The sequence below is a fragment of the Panthera onca genome, chromosome B2, assembly GCF_046562875.1.
Source record: "Panthera onca isolate mPanOnc1 chromosome B2, mPanOnc1 haplotype 2, whole genome shotgun sequence".
NCBI lineage: Eukaryota > Metazoa > Chordata > Mammalia > Carnivora > Felidae > Panthera > Panthera onca.
Genome location: NC_138343.1, coordinates 142,985,347 through 143,005,875, shown reverse-complemented (window position 1 = coordinate 143,005,875; position 20,529 = coordinate 142,985,347). Strand labels below are relative to the sequence as shown.

Sequence of the window (20,529 nt, the reverse complement as noted above, 5' to 3'; positions counted from 1 at the left end):
ACGGGGCTTGATCCCATGACCCTGGTGTCACAACCTGAGCCCAAATCAAGAGTCAGATGCTCAACCAACTGAGCCACCCAGGCACCCCAACAGCATAATATTTTCTATAAATTGTAAAGTCGCAACATCTTTGAACACTAACCAGATGTAGAATATTGCCCTAACTACATACAGCACATCTTGTGATAATTGGCTGTTTACTTCTTTTTTTTCCATAAAATTCTGGGCTGGTGATATTTTATCCACTCTCGTATTGGGTATGAGCTTACCTCATGAATCTTTCCCTGGACTGTTTGAAGGATAATCTTGGAAAGGGAAGTGAGGTGCACCTATGTTGGGTGAAGTCTCTGCTCTTCTGTGTGTGCTTGAGAACAGGTGCAGTTCTCAAGATTCTTCTGGAACATATTAAAAAGACTAAGACCTCAGACTGGAAAGGAAAGGATGTGCGGTTCTGAGTCCCACTGTCGCTCTCAGTGCTCATCTTGACATAGCGGTAATTCTAGCTTTGTCTCGGCCCCCGCTAAAGCACAAGCTCCAGGAAGGCCAGGGACAGAAGATTCTTGTTCGTGTCTTTGCGACTGAGCACACAATTCTAGGCCCATTTTCAAATATTTTTATTAAGTGGTGTGGAGGGGAGGGTAGGTGGTGGGCATTGAGGAGGGCACCTGTTGGGATGAGCACTGGGTGTTGTATAGAAACCAATTTATATATATATATATATATATATATATAAATAATAAAAAATAAAGATCTTGGTGGAAAAAAAACCCAAATAGTGTGATTTAATACAGGCCTCGTAAATACATGTATTTGCAAGGTTCAGGTCACCTCAGCAAGTTCACCTATCAAAACCCAGAAGGACGTTTGAAGGCAGAGCTGCTGTGACCGCGAAGGCCTTATGCTTGCTCGTCTCCCTGTCGCCTTCGCCCGCGGCCCTGGGAGAACAATGAGTCGGGTCCCGGCAGGCCCGGGTCCCGGTCCTGGTGCTTTGACTCAGGTCAGCTGTGTGATACTGGTCAGCCTGCCTGCTTTGGGTCCTGTCCCTCTGATGTGGAACGATGGGTTTGGAGAGAGCATCTTAGGTGCCAACTCTAGCATTTGAGGGATTTATCTGTGTACTGACCAAACTTACGGTGGATGAATGAGTACTGAGGATACGAAATGGTCATGTCATTTGCAAAGGGCATCCATTTGGCTTATGTCCCTTGAACAAGGGTTCTCGGACAATAGCCTTGCTGGTGTTGTTCATTGTGGCTCCATCTTTCACCGGGGCTCAGGAAGGATGCTGGGAGGAAAAAAAACCAGCGAGTCTTTTAGCCTCTGGTCCCCACTAACATTTTTAAGTGGTATCAAAAGGAGTGGTTCACTTGGCTAAGCTGTCTCCTGAGTGCCAACTCGTATGAAGTGCACCTCAACTAAATTTGGCCTTTATTCCTTTTATCTCCCCTGGCCAGGAACAATGTGATTCATCTATCATTGATTAGGAATATGTTATTTTGCTTTTATTTATCTGAGAGAGAGACAGAGGGAGAGAGAGAATCCCAAGCAGGCTCCACACTGTCAGCACAGAGCCTGATGCAGCGCTCGAACCCACGAAGCCATGAGATCGTGCCCTGAGCCGAAACCAAGAGTCAGGTGCTTAACCTGTGCCACCCAAGCACCCCTGTTACTTCTTTATTGCCTTATTAGGAGATATTATCCTATATGCCATTGACTTGTGAAATTCTTAGTGAACCCATGTTAAATTCTGGCAAAGATTAAAAAAAAAAAAAAAAAAAAAAAAGGAGAGATCTTGGGGCTCGAACTCATGAACCATGAGCTGATGACCTGAGCCGAAATCAAAAGTTGGACACCTAAATGACTAAGCCACCCAGGCGCCCTTCTTGAGGTTTTGGTTTTAGCAATTCTGACAGATGTGAGGTGATACTGTGGTTTTGATTTGCATTTCCTTGATGGTGAGTGATGTTGAGCATCTTTTCATGTGTCTGTTGGCCATCTGTATGTCTCCTTTGGGGAAATGTCTGTTCATGTCTTCTGCCCATTTTTTAATTGGACTGTTAGCTTTTTGGGTATTGAATTGTATAAGTTCTTTATATATTTTGGATACTAACCTTTTATTGGATATGCCATTTGCAAATAATCTTCTCTCGGTAGGTTGTCTTGTAGTTTTGTTGATTATTTACTTTGCTGTGCAGAAGTTTTTATTTTGATGAAGTCCCAATAGTTTATTTTTACTTTTGTTTCCCTTGCCTCAGGAGACATATTTATAAAGAGGTTGCTATGGCTGATGTCAGAGAAATTACTGCCTGATGTCTCTTGTAAGATTTTTATGATTTCAGGTCTCACATTTAGGTCCTTAATCCACTCTGAGTTTATTTTTGTGTGTGATGTAAGAAAGTGGTCCAGTTTCATTCTTTTGCATGTAGCTGTCCAGTTTTCCCAACAGCATTTGTTGAAGAGACTATCTTTTTCCCATTGCATATTCTTGACTCCTTTGTCAAAAACTAATTGGCCCTATCATTGTGGGTTTATTTCCCGGCTCTCTATTGTGTTTTATTGATCTATTTGTCTATTTTTGTGTCAGTACCATACTGTTCAGATTACTACAGCTTTGTAGTATATCTTGAACAGGGATTGTGATACCTCCAGTCTTGTTCTTGATCAAGATTGTTTTGGCAATTTTGGGTCTTTTGTGGTCTCTAGTCTCTCTAGGTTTTCTATATATATTATCATGTCATCTGCAAATAGCGAAAGTTTTACTTCCTCCTTACCAATTTGGATGTCTTTTATTTCTTTTTCTTATCTGATTACTGTAGCTTAGGACTTCCAGTACTATGTTGAATTAAAGTGGCAAGATTGAACACTTGTCTTATTCTTTAAAAATTATTTTTTATTTTTTATTTTATTTATTTTTAATTAATTAATTTTTTCTAACTTGTTTTATTTTTTATTTTTTTAAATTTACATCCAAATTAGTTAGCATATAGCTCAACAATGATTTCAGGAGTAGATTCCTTAGTGCCCCTACCCATTTAGCCCATCGTCCCTCCCACAAACCCTCTTGTAACCCTCAGTTTGTTCTCCATATTTGTGAGTCTCTTCTGTTTTGTCCCCCTCCATGTCTTTATATTATTTTTGTTTCCCTTACCTCATGTTCATCTGTTTTGTCTCTTCAAGTCCTCATATGAGTGAAGTCATATGATATTTGTCTGACTGACTAATTTCACTTAGCATAATACCCTCCAGGTCCATCCATGTAGTTGCAAATGGCAAGATTTCATTCTTTTTGATTGCCGAGTAATACTCCATTGTATATACCACATTTTCTTTATCCATTCATCCATCGATGGGCATTTGGCTATTGTTGATAGTGCTGCTATAAACATGGGGGTGCATGTGTCCCTTTGAAACAGCACATCCCTATCCCATGGATAAATGCCTAGTAGTGCAGTTGCTGGGTTGTAGGGTAGTTCTATTTTTATCTTTTTTTTTTTTTTTTAATTTTTTCTTTTTAATGTTTATTTATTTTTGACACAGAGAGAGACAGAGCATGAACGGGGGAGGGTCAGAGAGAGAGGGAGACACAGAATCTGAAATAGGCTCCAGGCTCTGAGCCATCAGCACAGAGCCCGACGCAGGGCTTGAACTCACGGACCGTGAGATCATGACCTGAGCCGAAGTCGGACGCTTAACCGACTGAGCCACCCAGGCGCCCCATCTATTTTTAGTTTTTTGAGGAACCTCCAGACTGTTTTCCAGAGTGGCTGCACCATCTTGCACTGCCACCAACAATGCAAAAGAGATCCTCTTTCTCCGCATCCTCAGCAACATCTGTTGTTGCCTGAGTTGTTAACATTAGCCATTCTGACAGGTGTCAGGTGGTATCTCATCGTGGTTTTGATTTGCATTTCCCTGATGATGAGTGATGTTGAGCATTTTTTCATGTGTCAGTTGGCCATCTGGATGTCTTCTTTGGGGAAGTGTCTATTCATGTATTTTGCCCATTTCTTCACTGGATTATTTGTATTTTGGGTGTTGAGTTTGATAAGTTCTTTATAGATTTTGGATACTAACCCTTTATCTGATGTCATTTGCAAACATCTTCTCCCATTCTGTCAGTTGCCTTTTAGTTTTGCTGATTGCTTCCTTCGCTGTGTAAAAGCTTCTTATTTTGATGAGGTCCCAGTAGTTCATTTTTGCTTTTGTTTCCCTTGCCTCTGGAGACGTGTTGAGTAAGAAGTTGCTGTGGCCAAGATCAAAGAGGTTTTTGCCTGCTTTCTCCTCGAGGATTTTGATGGCTTCCTGTTTTACATTGAGGTCTTCATCCATTTTGAGTTTATTTTTGTGTATGGTGTAAGAAAGTGGTCCAGGTTCATTCTTCTGCATGTCGCTGTCCAGTTTTCCCAGCATCACTTGCTGAAGAGACTGTCTATATTCCATTGGATATTCTTTTCCTGCTTTGTCAAAGATTAGTTGGCCATACGTTTGTGGGTCCATTTCTGGGTTCTCTATTCCGTTCTATTGTTCTGAGTGTCTGTTCTTGTGCCAGTTCCATACTGTCTTGATGATTACAGCTTTGTAGTATAGCTTGAAGTCTGGGATTGTGATGCCTCCTGCTTTGGTTTTCTTTTTCAAGATTGCTTTGTCTATTCAGGGTCTTTTCTGATTCCGTACAAATTTTAGGATTATTTGTTCTAGCTCTGTGAAGAATGTGGTGTTATTTTGATAGGGATCGCATTGAATATGTAGATTGCTTTGGGTAGTATCGACATTTTAACGATATTTGTTCTTCCTATCCAGGAGCATGGAATCTTTTTCCATTTTTTTTGTGTCTTCTTCAATTTCTTTCATCAGCTTTCTATAGTTTTCAGCGTATAGATTTTTCACTTCTTTGTTTAGATTTATTCCTAGGTATTTTATGTTTTTTTGTGCAACTGTAAATGGGATCGATTCCTTGATTTCTCTTTCTGTCGCTTCATTGTTGATGTATAGGAATGCAACCGATTTCTGTGTGTTGATTTTATATCCTGCAACTTTACTGAATTCATGCAACAATTCTAGCAGTTTTTTGGTGGAATCTTTTGGGTTTTCCATATAGAGTGTCATGTCATTTGCGAAGAGTGTAAGTTTGACCTCCTCCTGGCCAGTTTGGATGCCTTTTATTTCTTTGTGTTGTCTGATTGCAGAGGCTAAGACTTCCAATACTACGTTGAATAACAGTGGCGAGAGTGGACATCCCTGTCTTGTTCCTGACATTAGGGGGAAAGCTCTCAGTTTTTCCCCATCGAGGATGATATTAGCATTGGGTCATTCATATATGGCTTTTATGATCTTGAGGTATGCTCCTTCTGTCCCTACCTTCTTGAGGGTTTTGATCAAAAAAGGATGCTGTATTTTGTCAAATGCTTTCTCTGCATCTATTGAGAGGATCATATGGTTCTTGTCCTTTCTTTTATTGATGTGATGAATCACATTAATTGTTTTGCAGATATTGAACCAGCCCTGCATTCCAGGTATAAATCCCACTTGGTCGTGGTGAATAATTTTTTTAATGTATTATTGGATCCAGTTGGCTAATATCTTGTTGAGGATTTTTGCATCCATGTTCATCAGGGAAATTGGTCTATAGTTCTCCTTTTTAGTGGGTTCTCTGTCTGGCTTTGGAATCAAGGTAATGCTGGCTTCATAGAAAGAGTTTGGAAGTTTTCCTTCCATTTCTATTTTTTGGAACACCTTCAAGAGAATAGGTGTTAACTCGTCCTTAAGTGTTTGGTATGATTCCCCTGGGAAGCCATCTGGCCCTGGACTCCTTGTTTTTTGGCAGATTTTTGATTACTAATTCGATTTCCTTACTGGTTATGGGTTTATTCAAATTTTCTATTTCTTCCTGTTTCAGTTTTGGTAGTGTATATGTTTCTAGGAATGTGTCCATTTCTTCCAGATTGCCCATTTTATTGGCATATAATTGCTCATAATATTCTCTTATTATTGTTTTTATTCCTGCTGTGTTGGTTGTGATCTCTCCTCTTTCATTCTTGATTTTATTTACTTGGGTCCTTTCCTTTTTCTTTTTGATCAAACTAGCTAGTGGTTTATCAATTTTGTTAATTCTTTCAAAGAGCCAGCTTCTGGTTTCATTGATCTGTTCTACTTTTTTTTGTGTGTGTGTTTTTTTTCCCGATAGCATTAATTTCTGCTCTAATCTTTATTATTTCCTGTCTTCTGCTGGTTTTGGGTTTTATTTGCTGTTCTTTTTCCAGCTCCTTAAGGCGTAAGATTAGGTTGTGTATCCGAGATCTTTCTTCCTTCTTTAGGAAGGCCTGGATTGCTATATACTTTCCTCTTATGACTGCCTTTGCTGCCTTCCAGAGGTTTTGGGTTGTGGGTGTTATCATTTTCACTGACTTCCATATACTTTTTAATTTCCTCTTTAACTGCTTGGTTAGTCCATTCATTCTTCAGTAGGATGTTCTTCAGTCTCCAAGTATTTGTTACCTTTCCAAATTTTTTCTTGTGGTTGATTTCAAGTTTTATAGCATTGTGGTCTGAAAATATGCACGGTATGATCTCAATCTTTTTGTACTTACTTAGGGCTGATTTGTATCCCAGTATATGGTCTCTTCTGGAGAATGTTCCATGTGCACTGGAGAAGAATGTATATTCTGTTGCTTTAGGATGAAATGTTCTGAATATATCTGTTAAGTCCATCTGGTCCACTGTGTCATTCAAAGCCATTGTTTCCTTGTTGATTTTTTGATTCGATGATCTGTCCATTGCTGTGAACGGGGTGCTGAAGTCTCCTACTATTATGGTATTACTATTGATGAGTTTATTTAAAATTTTTTTTTCAACGTTTTTTATTTATTTTTGGGACAGAGAGAGACAGAGCATGAACGGGGGAGGGGCAGAGAGAGAGGGAGATACAGAATTGAAAACAGGCTCCAGGCTCCGAGCCATCAGCCCAGAGCCTGACGCGGGGCTTGAACTCACAGACCGCGAGATCGTGACCTGGCTGAAGTTGGACGCTTAACCGACTGCGCCACCCAGGCGCCCCAATTGATGAGTTTATTTATGTTTGTGATTAATTGATTTATATATTTGGATGTTCCACATTTGGTGCATAAATGTTTACAATTGTTAGGTCTTCTTGGTGGGTAGACCTCTTGGTTATGATATAATGCCCTTATGCATCTCTTGATACAGTCTTTTTTTTTTTTTTTTTTAATGTTTCTTTATTTTTGAGACAGAGAGACAGAGCATGAACAGGGGAGGGTCAGAGAGAGAGGAAGACACAGAATCTGAAACAGGCTCCGGGCTCCGAGCTGTCAGCACAGAGCCCGACGCGGGGCTCGAACTCACAGACTGCGAGATCATGACCTGAGCCGAAGTCCGACGCTCAACCGACTGAGCCACCCAGGCGCCCCTCTTGATACAGTCTTTATTTTAAAGTCTAGATTGTCTGATATAAGTATGGCTATTCTGGCTTTCTTTTGTTGGCCATTAGCATGATAGATGATTCTCCATCCCCTTATTTTCAATCTGAAGGTGTCTTTAGGTCTAAAGTGGGTCTCTTGTAAACATCATATAGATGGATCTTGTTTTCTTATCCATTCTGTTACCCTATGTCATTTGATTGGAGCATTGACTCCATTGATGTTTAGAGTGAGGACTGAAAGATACAAATTTATTGCCATTATGTTGCTTGTAGAGTTGGAGTTTCTGGTGGTGTTCTCTGGTCCTTTCTAATCTTTGTTGCTTTTGGTATTTATTTATTTACATATATATATTTTCATCTTTTCTCCTCTCAGGGAGTCCCTCTTAAAATTTCTTGCAGGGCTGGTTTAGTGGTCACAAACTCCTTTAATTTTTGTTTGTCTGGGAAACTTTTTATCTCTCCTTCTATTTTGAATGACAGCCTTGCTAGATAAAGACTTCTTGGCTGCATATTTTTCTGATTCAGCACACTGAATATATCCCGCCACTCCTTTCTGGCCTGCCAAGTTTCTGTGGATAGGTCTGCTGCAAACCCAATCTGTCTTCCCTGTAGGTTAGGAACTTTTTTTCCCTTGCTGCATTCATGAGTCTCTCCTTGCCTGAGTATTTTGTGAATTTGACTATGATATGCCTTGTTGATGGTTGGTTTTTGTTGAATCTAATGGGGGTCCTCTGTGCTTCCTGGATTTTGATGTCTGTGTCTTTCCCCAGGTTAGGAAAGTTTTCCTCTATGATTTGCTCACATAACCCTTCTACCCCTATTTCTCTCTCTTCCTCTTTTGGGACCCCTATGATTCTGATGTTGTTCCTTTTTAATGAGTCACTGATTTCTCTAATTCTTTTTTTTACGTTTATTTATTTTTGAGACAGAGAGAGACAGAGCATGAACAGGGGAGGGTCAGAGAGAGAGGGAGACACAGAATCTGAAACGGGCTCCAGGCTCTGAACTGTCAGCACAGAGCCCGACGCGGGGCTCGAACTCACGGACCGTGAGATCATGACCTGAGCCGAAGTCGGACGTTTAACCGACTGAGCCACCCAGGCGCCCCTGATTTCTCTAATTCTTAAATTGTGCTCTTTTGCCTTCATCTCCCTCTTTTTTTTCTGCTTCCTTATTCTCTGTAAGTTTGTCCTCTATATCGCTGATTCTCTGTTCTGCCTCATCCATCCTTGCCACCGCTGCATGCATCCGTGATTGCAGCTCAGTTAGAGCATTTTTAATTTCATTCTGACTATTTTTTACTTCTTTTATCTCTGCAGAAAGGGATTCTAATCTATTTTTGACTCCAGCATTTATTATCGTGATTCTAAATTCTGGTTCAGACATCTTGCTTGTATCTGTGTTGGTTAAATCCCTGGCTGTCGTTTCTTCATGCTCTTTCTTTTGGGGTGAATTCCTTCATTTTGTCATTTTGAAGGGAGAAAAGGAAGTAATGAGGTAGAAAAATTAAAATTAAAAAAATTAAAATTAAAAAAAATTAAAATTAAAAAATCACACACACACACACACACACACACACACACACACACACATACACACACACACACACACATACACAAATCTAATAAATATGCTAGATCCTAGGTGCATTTTGGTCTGGGTGTTGAAAGTGGTTTAACAGATTAGAGAAAAGAAAGAGGGGGGGAAGGAAATCGTTTGAGAATTTGAAAAAATGAATACATTGAAGTGGACTAAAATGAGATGATGGGAGTAAAATAGAATTTGAAAAAATTTACACAAAAGTGAAAAATATAGTAGAAAAAAATCAAAGAAAAATATTTTTAATAAAAATTAAAAATAAAAATGAATTTTTTCTCTGTATTCAAGAAAAAGAAAAGAAATGAAAAAGAAAAAAGAGAAAAAAGAAATCATTTGAAAATATGAAAAAGTGAATATACTGTAGTAGACTAAAATAGAATGATGGAAGTAAAATAGAATTTGAAAAAATTTACATAAAAGCAAAAAATATAGTGAAAAAAATTAAAGAAAATATTTTTAATAGGAATTGAAAGTAAAAATGAAGTTTTTCTCTTTCTGCATTCAAGAACAAGAAATGAAAAAGAAAAAAGAAAAAGAAAAAAAAGGAAAAGTTTGAAAATTTGAGAAGGTGAATACACTGAAGTAGACTAAAATAAAATGATGGAAGTAAGATAGAATTTGAAAAAATTAACACAAAAGTAAAAAATATAGTAAAAAAATTAAAGAAAAATATTTTTAATAAAAATTGAAAATAAAAATGATTTTTTTCTCTTTCTGTATTCAAGAAAAAGGAAAGAAGTGAAAAAGAGGTAAAAAAAGAAAGAAAATTGAATAGATGGACCTCTTAACAGATTGAAATAGGACTGAAATTACTTTGTTTTCCCCTAGAGGTCAGACTATGTAGTGCTTTATAGTCCATAAACTAAGTAGGCGATGAGACTTGTGTTCTTGAAGAGAGAGGTTGGCCCGGTTGAGCGGGGCTTAGTGTAAAGGCTCCGTTCTCCACTAGATGGCGCTGCTAGCCTACTAGGATGTGTTGCTGTGCTCCTAGGTGCGTATGCGCATGCGTGGGAGCGGTCAAAATGGAGTCACCCAGCTCCCCAGTCTCTAATTTCAGAGCTCTGTTCTCCCAGATCAGCAGTCGCGCACCTGTCCTCTGTCTTCAGCTTTCGTCCACTCCCCGCTTCTTCACTGTCTGTGACCGAGCCCCAGGCAGTACCTCTCTCCCGAGTTTTGTCTCAGATGCGGCTGTTTTCCCCGGCTCCTTACTTCCGAAGGACTGTGGCTTTGACCCGTTCCGCCCCTCCGCGGGAGGGTGTCACCGAGCACTGGCCCAACGAGCAACGGCTGAATGTCCGCTGCACCCAGGAACTGCCGCTGGACCCTGCTGCTGCCGGTGCCCCGAGGCTGTGGCCAGGTGCCAGCCCGCCCCAGAAAAAGTTTGCGAGTCAGTGTAGCAGCAGCGTTTCAGGGATTGTGGGAAATCACAACGCGTACCTGGCACCAGGCTTTACCCTTAAGGACCTTGTTTGGGCACCAGCGAATGTGGCTGCCTTCTGGGGTCTGCTGGGACCAGGTGGCTTCAACAGTCTTCACCAAATGTCCTTCCAGCAGTGGGACCGCTTTTCCCCGTGTGGCCCAAGAACCTCCTGGGCCCCACTCTGTTCCTGGGGACTTGCCCTTCCCACCAGAGCACCGCCAGGTAGGGAGCTGCGGACTTGCAGCCTTTGCGCCCCCCTTGTTTACAGTCTTAATGGAATTTAAACCCTCTCCTTTTGCCTTTCTCCCTTTTTAGTTCCGTCCCTGCGGCTGTTTCCAATTTTCCCCTTTCTCTCCAGCTGCTTTTTGGGGAGGGGTGCTTTTCCCATATTCTACCCTCCCCCCCCCATCTTCTCTCCGCCTGCAAAAGCACCTCCCTTCCTGTGGCTTCTTGCTCCCCAAGTTCATCTATTGAAATTATCATAAGGCTTTTATCCTTTCTCTTCTTGATGTGATGTATCATGTTGATTGATTTGTGTCTAACCACCCTTGTATCCCAAGAATAAATCCCAGTCGATCACGGGGAGTGATTTTTTAAAATGTACTGTTGGGTTCAGTTTAATATTTTGTTGAGGATATTTGGATCTATGTTCATTAGAGATATTAGCCTCTTTTTTTTTCTACTGCTTTTATCTGGTTTTGGTATCAGGATAATATTGAATTTATAGAACAAATGTGGAAGTTTTTCTTTCTTTTCTACTTTTGCAAATAGTTTGAGAAGAATAGGTATTAACTCTTCTTTAAATGTTTGGTAGAATTCACCTGTGAAGCTATCTGTTCCTGAAATTTTGCTTGTTTGGAGTTTTTTTATTTTTTTATTTTTTTTTTATTTTTTAATATATGAAATTTACTGTCAAATTGGTTTCCATACAACACCCAGTGCTCATCCCAAAAGGTGCCCTCCTCAATACCCATCACCCACCCTGCCCTCCCTCCCACCCCCCATCAACCCTCAGTTTGTTCTCAGTTTTGAACAGTCTCTTATGCTTTGGCTCTCTCCCACTCCAACCTCTTTTTTTTTTTTTTTCCTTCCCCTCCCCCATGGGTTTCTGTTACGTTTCTCAGGATCCACATAAGAGTGAAACCATATGGTATCTGTCTTTCTCTGTATGGCTTATTTCACTTAGCATCACACTCTCCATTTCCATCCATGTTGCTACAAAAGGCCATATTTCATTTTTTCTCATTGCCACGTAGTATTCCATGGAGTTTTTTGATTACTGATTCAATTTCATTGTTGTAATTGATCTGTTCAAATTTTCCATTTCTTCCTGATTCAGTTTTGGGAAATTATATGTTTCTGGGAATTTATCCATTTCTTTTAGGTTGCCCACTTTGCTGGCATGTAATTTTTCACAATATTCTCTTATAATCCTTTGTATTTCTGTGGTGTTGGTTGTTTATCCTTTTTCATTTCTTTTTTTAAAAATTTTTAATGTTTATTTATGAGAGATAGAGAGAGAGAGGGAAAATGAGCAGGGGAGGGGCAGAGTGAGAGAGGGACACAGAATCTGAAGCAGGCTCCAGGCTCTGAGTTGTCAGCACAGAGCCTGATGTGGGGCTCGAACTCACACACTGTGAGATCATGACCTGAGCCAAAGTCAGACGCTTAACTGACTGAGCCACCCAGGTGCCCCATTCCTCTTTCATTTCTGATTTTGTTTATTTGAGTCCCCCCCCCCCCCCACCTTTTTGTTGATGAATCTGGTTAAAGTTTTATCAATTTTGTTGATCTTTTCAAAGAACCAGCTGCTGGTTTCATGGATCTGTTCTATTGTTTTTTTAGTTTCTTTTTCATTTACTTCTGCTCTAATCTTTATTATTTCCTTCCTTCTACTGGTTTTGGGTTTTGTTTGTTCTTGTTTTTCTAGGTACTTTAGGTGTAAAGTTAGGTTGCTTATCTGAGATTTTTTTTTTTTTCTTCTAGAGGGTGGCCTGTATTGCTATAAACTTCCCTTTTAGAACAGCTTTTGCTGCATCCCAAGATTTTGGACCATTGTGTTTTCATTGTCACTTGTCTCCATTATTTTTGGATTTTCTCTTTGATTTCTTGGTCGACCTATTAATTGTTTAGTAGCATATTATTTTATGTACCTGTGCTGTTTCCAGAGTTTTTCTTGTAATTGATTTCTAGTTTTACAGAATTGTGGTTGGAAAAGATACATGGTATGTGTGACTTCAGTCTTCTTGAATTTGTTGAGACTTATTTTGTGGCCTAATATGGGATCTATTCTGGAGAATGTTCCACATGCACTTAAAAAGAATGTATATCCTGCTGTTTTAGGATGGAATGTTCTGAACATATCTGTTAGATCTATCTGGTCCAACGTGTCATTCAAAGCCGCTGTTTTTATGTGGGGTGTCAAACTCCCCTGCTATTGTGGTATTACTATTGATTACTTCCTTCATGTTTGTTATTACCTGCTTTATGTATTTGGGTTCTTCCATGTTGGGTGCATAAGTATTTACAATTGTTATATCTTCTTGATGGATTGTTCCCTTTATCATTAGGGAGTGCCTTTCTTTGTCTCTTGTTACAGTCGTTTTAAAGTCTATTTTGTCTGACAAAAATATCGCTGCTCTGTCTTTCTTTTCATTTTCATTTGCATGATACATGCTTTTGCATCCCTTCACTTTTATTTATTTATTTATTTATTTATTTATGTATTTATGTATTTAACTTTTTGTGTATAATTCATTGTCAAGTTAGCTAACATACAGTGTATACAGCGTGCTCTTGGTTTTTGGGGGTAGATTCCCGTGATTTATTGCTTATATACAACAGCCAGTGCTCATCCCAACAAGTGCCCTCCTCAACGCCCATCACCCACTTCCCCCCTCCCTCATCAACCCTTTTTGTTCTCTGCATTCAAGAATCTCTTATGGTTTGCCTCCCTCTCTGTTTGAAACTATTGTCCATCCCTTCACTTTTAATTTGCCTGTGTCTTTAGGTCTGAAATGAGACTCCTCCTGGCAGCTGTTTTATCCTGTCCGTCACCCTATGTCTTTTGATTGAACACTTATAGTTTAGTACACTTATATTCAGAGTAATTATTAATAAGGATGTACTTATTGACATCTTATTAGTTGTTTTTTGGTTGTTTTTATAGTTCTCTGTTACTTCCTTCTCTTGCTATTTTTTCTCCTGGTTTACTGGCTTTCTTTAGTGATATACTTAGATTCCTTTCTTTTTATTTTTTGCACATATATTGCTGGTTTTTGAATTATTTTGAATTTTGAACATTAGGCTCATATATAACATCTTATGCATATAGTAGTTTATACTAAGTTCATGATTGCTTAAATTTGAACCCATTCTTTACTCCTTTCCCCTCCGTGTTTTAGGTATAGGTGTCATACTTTACATCCTTTTATTTTGTGAATCCCTTGACTGATTTTTGTAGATATACTTAATTTTACTGCTTTTTGTGCTTCCACATTTGTTACTCCTACTTATGGTCTTTCCTTTCTACTCAAAGAGACCCTTCGACATTTCTTGTAGGGCTGGTTTGGTGGTGATGAATTCTTTTGACTTTTGTTTGGGAAACTCTTTATCTCTCCTATTCTGAATGATAGCCTTGGTGGATTGAGTATTCTTTGTTGCAGATTTTTCCCATTCAGCACTTTGAATATATCATGCCATTCTCTTCTAGCCTGCAAAGTTTCTGCTGAAAAATCAGCTGATAGCCTTATGGGTTTTCCCTTGTATGCAACTGTTTTCTTTTCTCCTGATGCTTTTTTTTAAAATTTTTAAAAATGTTTTATTTATTTTTGAGACAGAGAGAGACAGAGCATGAGCAGGGGAGGGACAGAAAGAGAGGGAGACCCAGAATCCGAAGCAGGCTCCAGGCTCCGAGCTGTCAGCACAGAGCCCGACGCGGGGCTCAAACTCACGAATCGTGAGATCATGACCTGAGCCGAAGTCGGATGCTTAACCGATTGAGCCACTCAGGCGCCCCTCTCCTGATGCTTTTAAAATTCTCTCTTTCTAACCACATTTTGCCGCTTAAATTACTGTGTTTCTTGGTGTGGTCCTCTTTGGGTTGATTTTGTTGGGGGCCCTCCATGCTCTTGAATCTGGATTTCTATTTCCTTCCTCAGATTCAGGGAGTTTTCAGCAATTATTTCTTCAAATATATTTTCTGCCCTTTTTTCTCTCCTTTCTGCTTCTGGGACCCCTGTAATGCAAATGTTATTGCACTTGATGATGTCACTGGGTTCCTTAAGTCTATTTTCATTTATTATTATTGTTTTTTTCTCTCTCTCCTGTTCATCTTGATTGTTTTCTGTTACTCTGTCTTCCAGGGTCCCTGATCTGTTCTGCTTCCTCTCGTTTATTCATTCCATCTAGTATATTTTTAATATCGGTTATTGAGTTCTTCATCTCAGATTGGTTCTTTTCTATGTCTTCTCTTTGTTGAGGGTCTCACTGAGGTCCTCCATTCTATTCTCAAGTTCAGTGAGTATCTTTATGACTATTTAAATTCTGTATCAAGCATATTACTTATTTATGTTTAATTTAGGTCTCTTGCTGTGATTTTCTTTCTTTCAAAGTTAATTTATTTATTTTGAGAGAGAGAATGAATATGAATGTTGGGGGGCAGGGACAGAGAGAGAGAGAATCCCAAGTAGGCTCTGCACTGTCAGCACAGAGCCCAACGTGCAGCTTGAACTCATGAATTATGAGATCATGACCTGAGCCGACATCAAGAGTTGGATGCTTAACTGACTGAGCCGCCCAGGTGCCCCTGACCTGTTCTTTCATTTGGGATATATTCCTCTGTCTCCTTATTTTGTTTAACTCTCCGTGTCCGTTTCTCTGTGTTGTGAAAGTTGGCCATATCTCTTGTTCTAGAAGGTAGCGGCCTTATGAAGAAGAGGCTCTGTGGTGCCCCTGCAGTGCGATGTCCCCTGTTTACCAGAACCTGGCACTTCAGGGGTGTGTCCTATGTGGGATATGTGTGCCCTGCTGTTGTGGCTGAGCCACTGTTGCTTTCAGTCAGTCTTCTGTAATGGCTCTCTTTGCTGTGGGCAGTGTTCGCTCCCTGTGGTGTTAGTTTGCTGAGCTGGGGCCATGTTGGGCTGGAGTTGAGTCAGACCGGGCATTTACCAGGGATGCAGCAGCACCAAACTTCAGGGCACTTGCTCTGTGTTGTCTCCTGAGAAGTTTTCATTGGTGGGCGGAGCCTGCAGTAGATCAGATGTCTACCCCCAGTAGACTGCTGGGGCCAAACTCAGAATGGCGTGTGTGTTTATCTTCCCCTCTCCCTGCGGCAAGAGTCACTTGGAGGGGTGTTGGCCTCTGTGGGGGCTGCTTGCACACTGCCAGGCTTGTGGCACTGTTTTGGATGGGCACCAGCCGGGGGCATATTAGTGGAGGCAGGTCTGCAGGAGAACATCGGGGTGGGGTGTGTAGTGTTAGCAAGGTTTGTGCAGGTCTTCCATGGGAGGCGACCTGCAGCTGCCCCAGACTCCTGCCCCGGCTGGCCCGTTGCAGGGTGTAGATCTGAAGAAGCATGTGGGGCAGGCATGCTGTTAGCGGAGTTAGGTGGAGAGTGTTCTAGTGGGTTGGTTCCCACAGGTGTCTGTGTATCTAGGCTGGGGGCCAGGGTAAGGAAATGGTGCCGGCCAACTCCTTTGTTCCTGGAAGAAGTCTCCTAAAGATCTCTGCCCCTCCAGCGCTACTCTCCCTCCCATATACCCCAGGCATTTTTCACATTGCTGCTTTTATGCTGTATCTCCTCAGGGCTGTTTGTTGTGCTGGCTCTTTAAGGGTGAGGTCTCAGCCTCCTCTCACCCTGTCAGCTCTCCATCGCCGAGCCCAGCTGATATTTTAAGTTCTAGGTGTTAAGCCCCACTGATTGTGAAATTTGGCCCCTCTGTTTCTCAAAGTCAGATGCTCTGGGGACCTGGGGTGCCTGGTGTGAGGGTCTGTTTCTCTCCCTTCTCCACACCTGCCAGCCCTTCCCTTCTGCAGACAGTCCTGCAGGTCTATTTAGCTCCAGTCGTGTCTCCACCCTTCCTACCCTCTTTGATGTGGCCTCTTCTTAACATTTAGCCGTGGAGAGGCTGTTCTGCCAGTTTTCTTTATGCATCATCTGAGATCTTCTGGGAAGAGTCTCCTATGTCTCATCTCCCCTTCCCAGGCAAACTCCTTGAACGTGTGGTACTGGCAGTGTTTTCCTACTTCTCTGCTGATCACGCTGTCACTTCTGGGGTTCTGCCCCACTGCTCCGATGATCCAACACCACGCCCGATGTGTGCTGAACACTGAGGGGAACATTTGTGGTTTTGCTTGACCTGTTCTTCATGAACTCATCCTCCAGGGATGGTCCATGGTCTCCTGATGGCCCCTTGTCTCGAGATGGGCTAGTCAGAGTTCTTCTCTCAAATTTTCAAGACTGGATTTTTAAGACAGTTGGTTCCTCTCTTTACTTCTTAAAACTATTAAATGTCTTTCCTTTATTTCAGTGAAATGGTTCTCAATCCAGGCCGCACTTTTGAGTCCCCTCAGGGGAATGTTAGGAAAGTAATAATGCCCAGGCTGCACCCATGGAAGGCTCTGACTCCAATGGTCCGGGCAAGGGTTTATTTGTAAAAGTTTATCAGGTGACTTTGGGTCGAGAGCCAGGAACGGAGTCCCTTTGTGACAGACAGACGAGCCTAGAGAAGCATGGACTGGAGCACACACTACCGTGTTGCCCCAGCGCAGGACTGCTGCAGGGCTGTGTGAGGGGGGGTATCGGCCGCCTCTGCCTCTCAGCCTCTGTGCAGATGTGGCCTCTGCCCGCCTAAGGTCTAGGCTTTCCTCCCACAGTGTACAACTGTTGCTGGGGAGTGGCCAGTCGGTTGGCGCCACTTTCCCAAGCCTTCCTTATGTAATGACGGGGCCACGTGGTTGCTTCTGGATGGTGACCAGAGGTGGTTATGAAGCGGCAAGGCTTATGAAGCGGGCAAGGCTTCCTAATCTTCTTTTGTCCCTTCTGCTGGCTTGCTGAACATGAATGCTACTATTTTGGAAGTCACTTGCTGAAGATGGTGTAGACATAGGAGAAAAAAAAATCTGTGTCCTTGAATTATTGCTTCAAAGAGAGCTGCATGACCAAGAATACCCAGATTATGGGAGCAAGAACTAGCATTTTAATGTGGAAAGGCACAGAGGCACCTGGGTGGCTCAGTTGGTTGAGCATCCGACTTTGGCTCAGGTCGTGATCTCGTGGTTCATGAATTCGAGCCCCGCATCAAGCTCGCTGCTGTCTGCCTCTCAGCACAGAGCCTGCTTCGGATCCTCTGTCCCCCTCTCTCTGCCCCTCCCCTGCTTGCACTCTCCCAAAACTACATAAATATTTTTTAAAAAATGTGGAAAGGCACAGAAATGTTGTGACTTGTTTATTATAGCAACTAATACTACTAAGCCAATGGTTTTCCCCTTCTGCCTGATAGTATCCTATTATTCTTTGGGGAACAACTTCTTTTCACTCCTTCAGGGCTCGGTAAGTGTCTATTCCTGTCCTCTGCCCCCTTCCTCCCCAATTTGGCCCACAAGGTGGGGGCACGAATCAGGTGTGTCAAGTTCTCCATTTTTGGGTGCAGAATCAGTTCAGGGATGGTTTCATGACTCAAACTGGGTCAGTGAGAATCTTTCTAAGCCTCAGCATACGGACAGTGGGAAAAGTGGTTTTTCCTCTTCTTCGGACTCCTGTTTGGGAAAGCCTGTAAGGTGGTGGCACCTTGCCCTCTACAGTGGAACAAGCTGGTTGTAGAACTAAGACAGTGAGTGAGGCAGGGAGAGCCAAGCCATGGAGACAGAGGCAGAGCTCCATTGTCACTGTCAGTGTCACTGTCGTGTTTCTGAACCTGGTGGTGCCTGAAGCCAGTGCCTGGGTTTACTGCTTCTATGAACTAAAAATTCATTAAAATTACTGTATGTAACTTTCGTTTCGTTACTTATTCTGCCTAGGCAAGTTGAGCAGGACAGTTGTCGTGAGCTGACGCTCTGCTCTGTGTCAGTTCCGGCTCCGCTCTGCTCTCCGGACTTGGGGGACACAGTTCCCACTCGCTCACTGGCTGTGCCATGTGAGCCACCAAGAGGCAGCTCAGAACCAACGTACTCTAAGGAAAGCTCCGAGTTCTGCCCACTCCCAAGTCCTCTCATTTCTAAGCCCTTCCCCCCTCACTAAGTGGTAACACCTGATGGCTTGAAGCCAGACCCTTAGTTACTCTTAATCTTCTCCATCTTGTTGTCCAGTTTCTCAGAAAGTCTTGTGCTTTCTTCTTCCTTCTCATGTCTCTTCTCTCTCCCCAGCGTTTTCTCCAAGAGCTTCCCAAGGGGGTTCTCTGATTCCACTCTTGCACCCCTATAACTTATTCCCACGTAGCAGCTAGAATAATCCCAGAAGTACACGTTCTTCTGTTGAAAACTGAAATGTCGTTCCTTCGCTCTTAGAATGAAGTCCAAAATTCTTCCTAAGACCTTCGAGGCTTTGTATGGTCAGGCTCTTCCCTGGTTTTGAAGCTTACCTCTCATCCCTCTCCCGCCCACTCCCTGCACTTGGGGTGCCGGGTTCACCATTTCCCAGACCCCTCTCAGTTCTTCTGGGCCTTTGGGACTTTGTGCCTGCTGTTCCCACCACAGGGAAGTTATTCCTCTCTTTTCCAACAGGGCCATACTTCCTCAGACAGGCCTCCAACCATCCTATTTAAATGTATTTCCTTCCCAGGAGAGTCTGTGAGTGTCTATTTTTTTACTTGTTTGTTACTTGCCTCTCCCCATTAGAACCTAAGCTTTAAGAAGGCAGGGGTCTTGTGTGCTAATAGTAGCTGAATCGCTGGGCCCCGTGTCTAGCACATAGTTGGTGCTCAATAAATAACTCCCTTATCATGTGACAGGCCCTGAGGGGGTCCTCACAATGCAGCTTGAAACCCCCCAGACTAGAAATTCTCTGTGGTCCCTGTTGGTTTGTGATCCTCATGAACTAAGTGCAAAGCAAATATAATATCTTGATTAATATTCATTTAGGTTGGTGTGATATTTTATTTATATATGCTTTATTTTATTATTTTTAAAGAAATGTTCCTATTTTATTTTGTTTTATTTTTTTAAGTTTATTTACTTTGAGAGAGAGAGAGAGCACTAGCTTGAGAAGGGGAGGGGTCGAGAGAGGGGAGAGAGAGGAATCCCAAGCAGGCTCTGCACTGTCAGTGCAGAGTCTGATGTGGGGCTTGAACCCATGAATCGTGAGATCATGACATGAGCTGGAGTCAGACACTTAACAGATTGAACCACCCAGGCACCCCAGAAATGTCCCTATATTAAACCTTTCTTACATTCTTTTTAAAAAGTTTGTTTACATATTGAAGTAATCTCTACACCCAACGTGGGGCTCAAACTTATGACCCTGAGATCAAAAGTTGCATGCTCTTCCCACTAGGCCAGCCAGGTGTCCTTATTTTATTTTATTTTATTTTATTTTATTTTATTTTATTTTATTTTATTTTACTTTATTTTAAACTGAAGTATAGTTGACATAGAACATTATGTTGGTTTCAGGTGTACAACATCATGATTCGACAGTTACGTGCATTGTGACGTGCTCACCATGATAAGTGTAGTTACCACCTGTCACCATACAAAATGCTATGATATTGACTATACTCCCCATGCGGTACTTATCATCCCCATGATTTATTTTATAACCGGAAGTTTTTACCTCTTCTTCCATTTCACCTATTTTGCATATCCTCCACCCCCTCCCATCTCTTCCTCTTCTTGTAAGGGTCCAATCCTATCCAATTAGGGTGCTATTCTTATGCTTATGACCTCATTCTTATGCTTATGACCTCATTTAACCTCAGTTACCTTCTAAAGACCCTATCTCCGGACACAGTCACACTGAGGGTTAGGACTCCAACAGAGGAACTTTGAGGGGAACATAGTTCAGTCCACAGCAGTCTAACTCTGTAAGTTCTTCTTCCTTTTCCCCCAGGACCTCAGAATTCTGGGTGAGAGATGAATC

General features: G+C 41.7%; 1 long non-coding RNA gene across 1 annotated transcript in view; it reads left to right on the top strand.

Annotated features, from left to right (window-relative positions):
- The first annotated feature begins 7,429 nt into the window (after positions 1-7,429).
- Positions 7,430-20,529, top strand: part of LOC132667812 (uncharacterized) — a 61,073-nt gene continuing 47,973 nt past the window's right edge. Inside the window, exon 1 of the long non-coding RNA XR_013555844.2 lies at positions 7,430-20,473. This is a non-coding gene — a long non-coding RNA (uncharacterized LOC132667812). The remainder of the gene's footprint in view (positions 20,474-20,529) is intronic.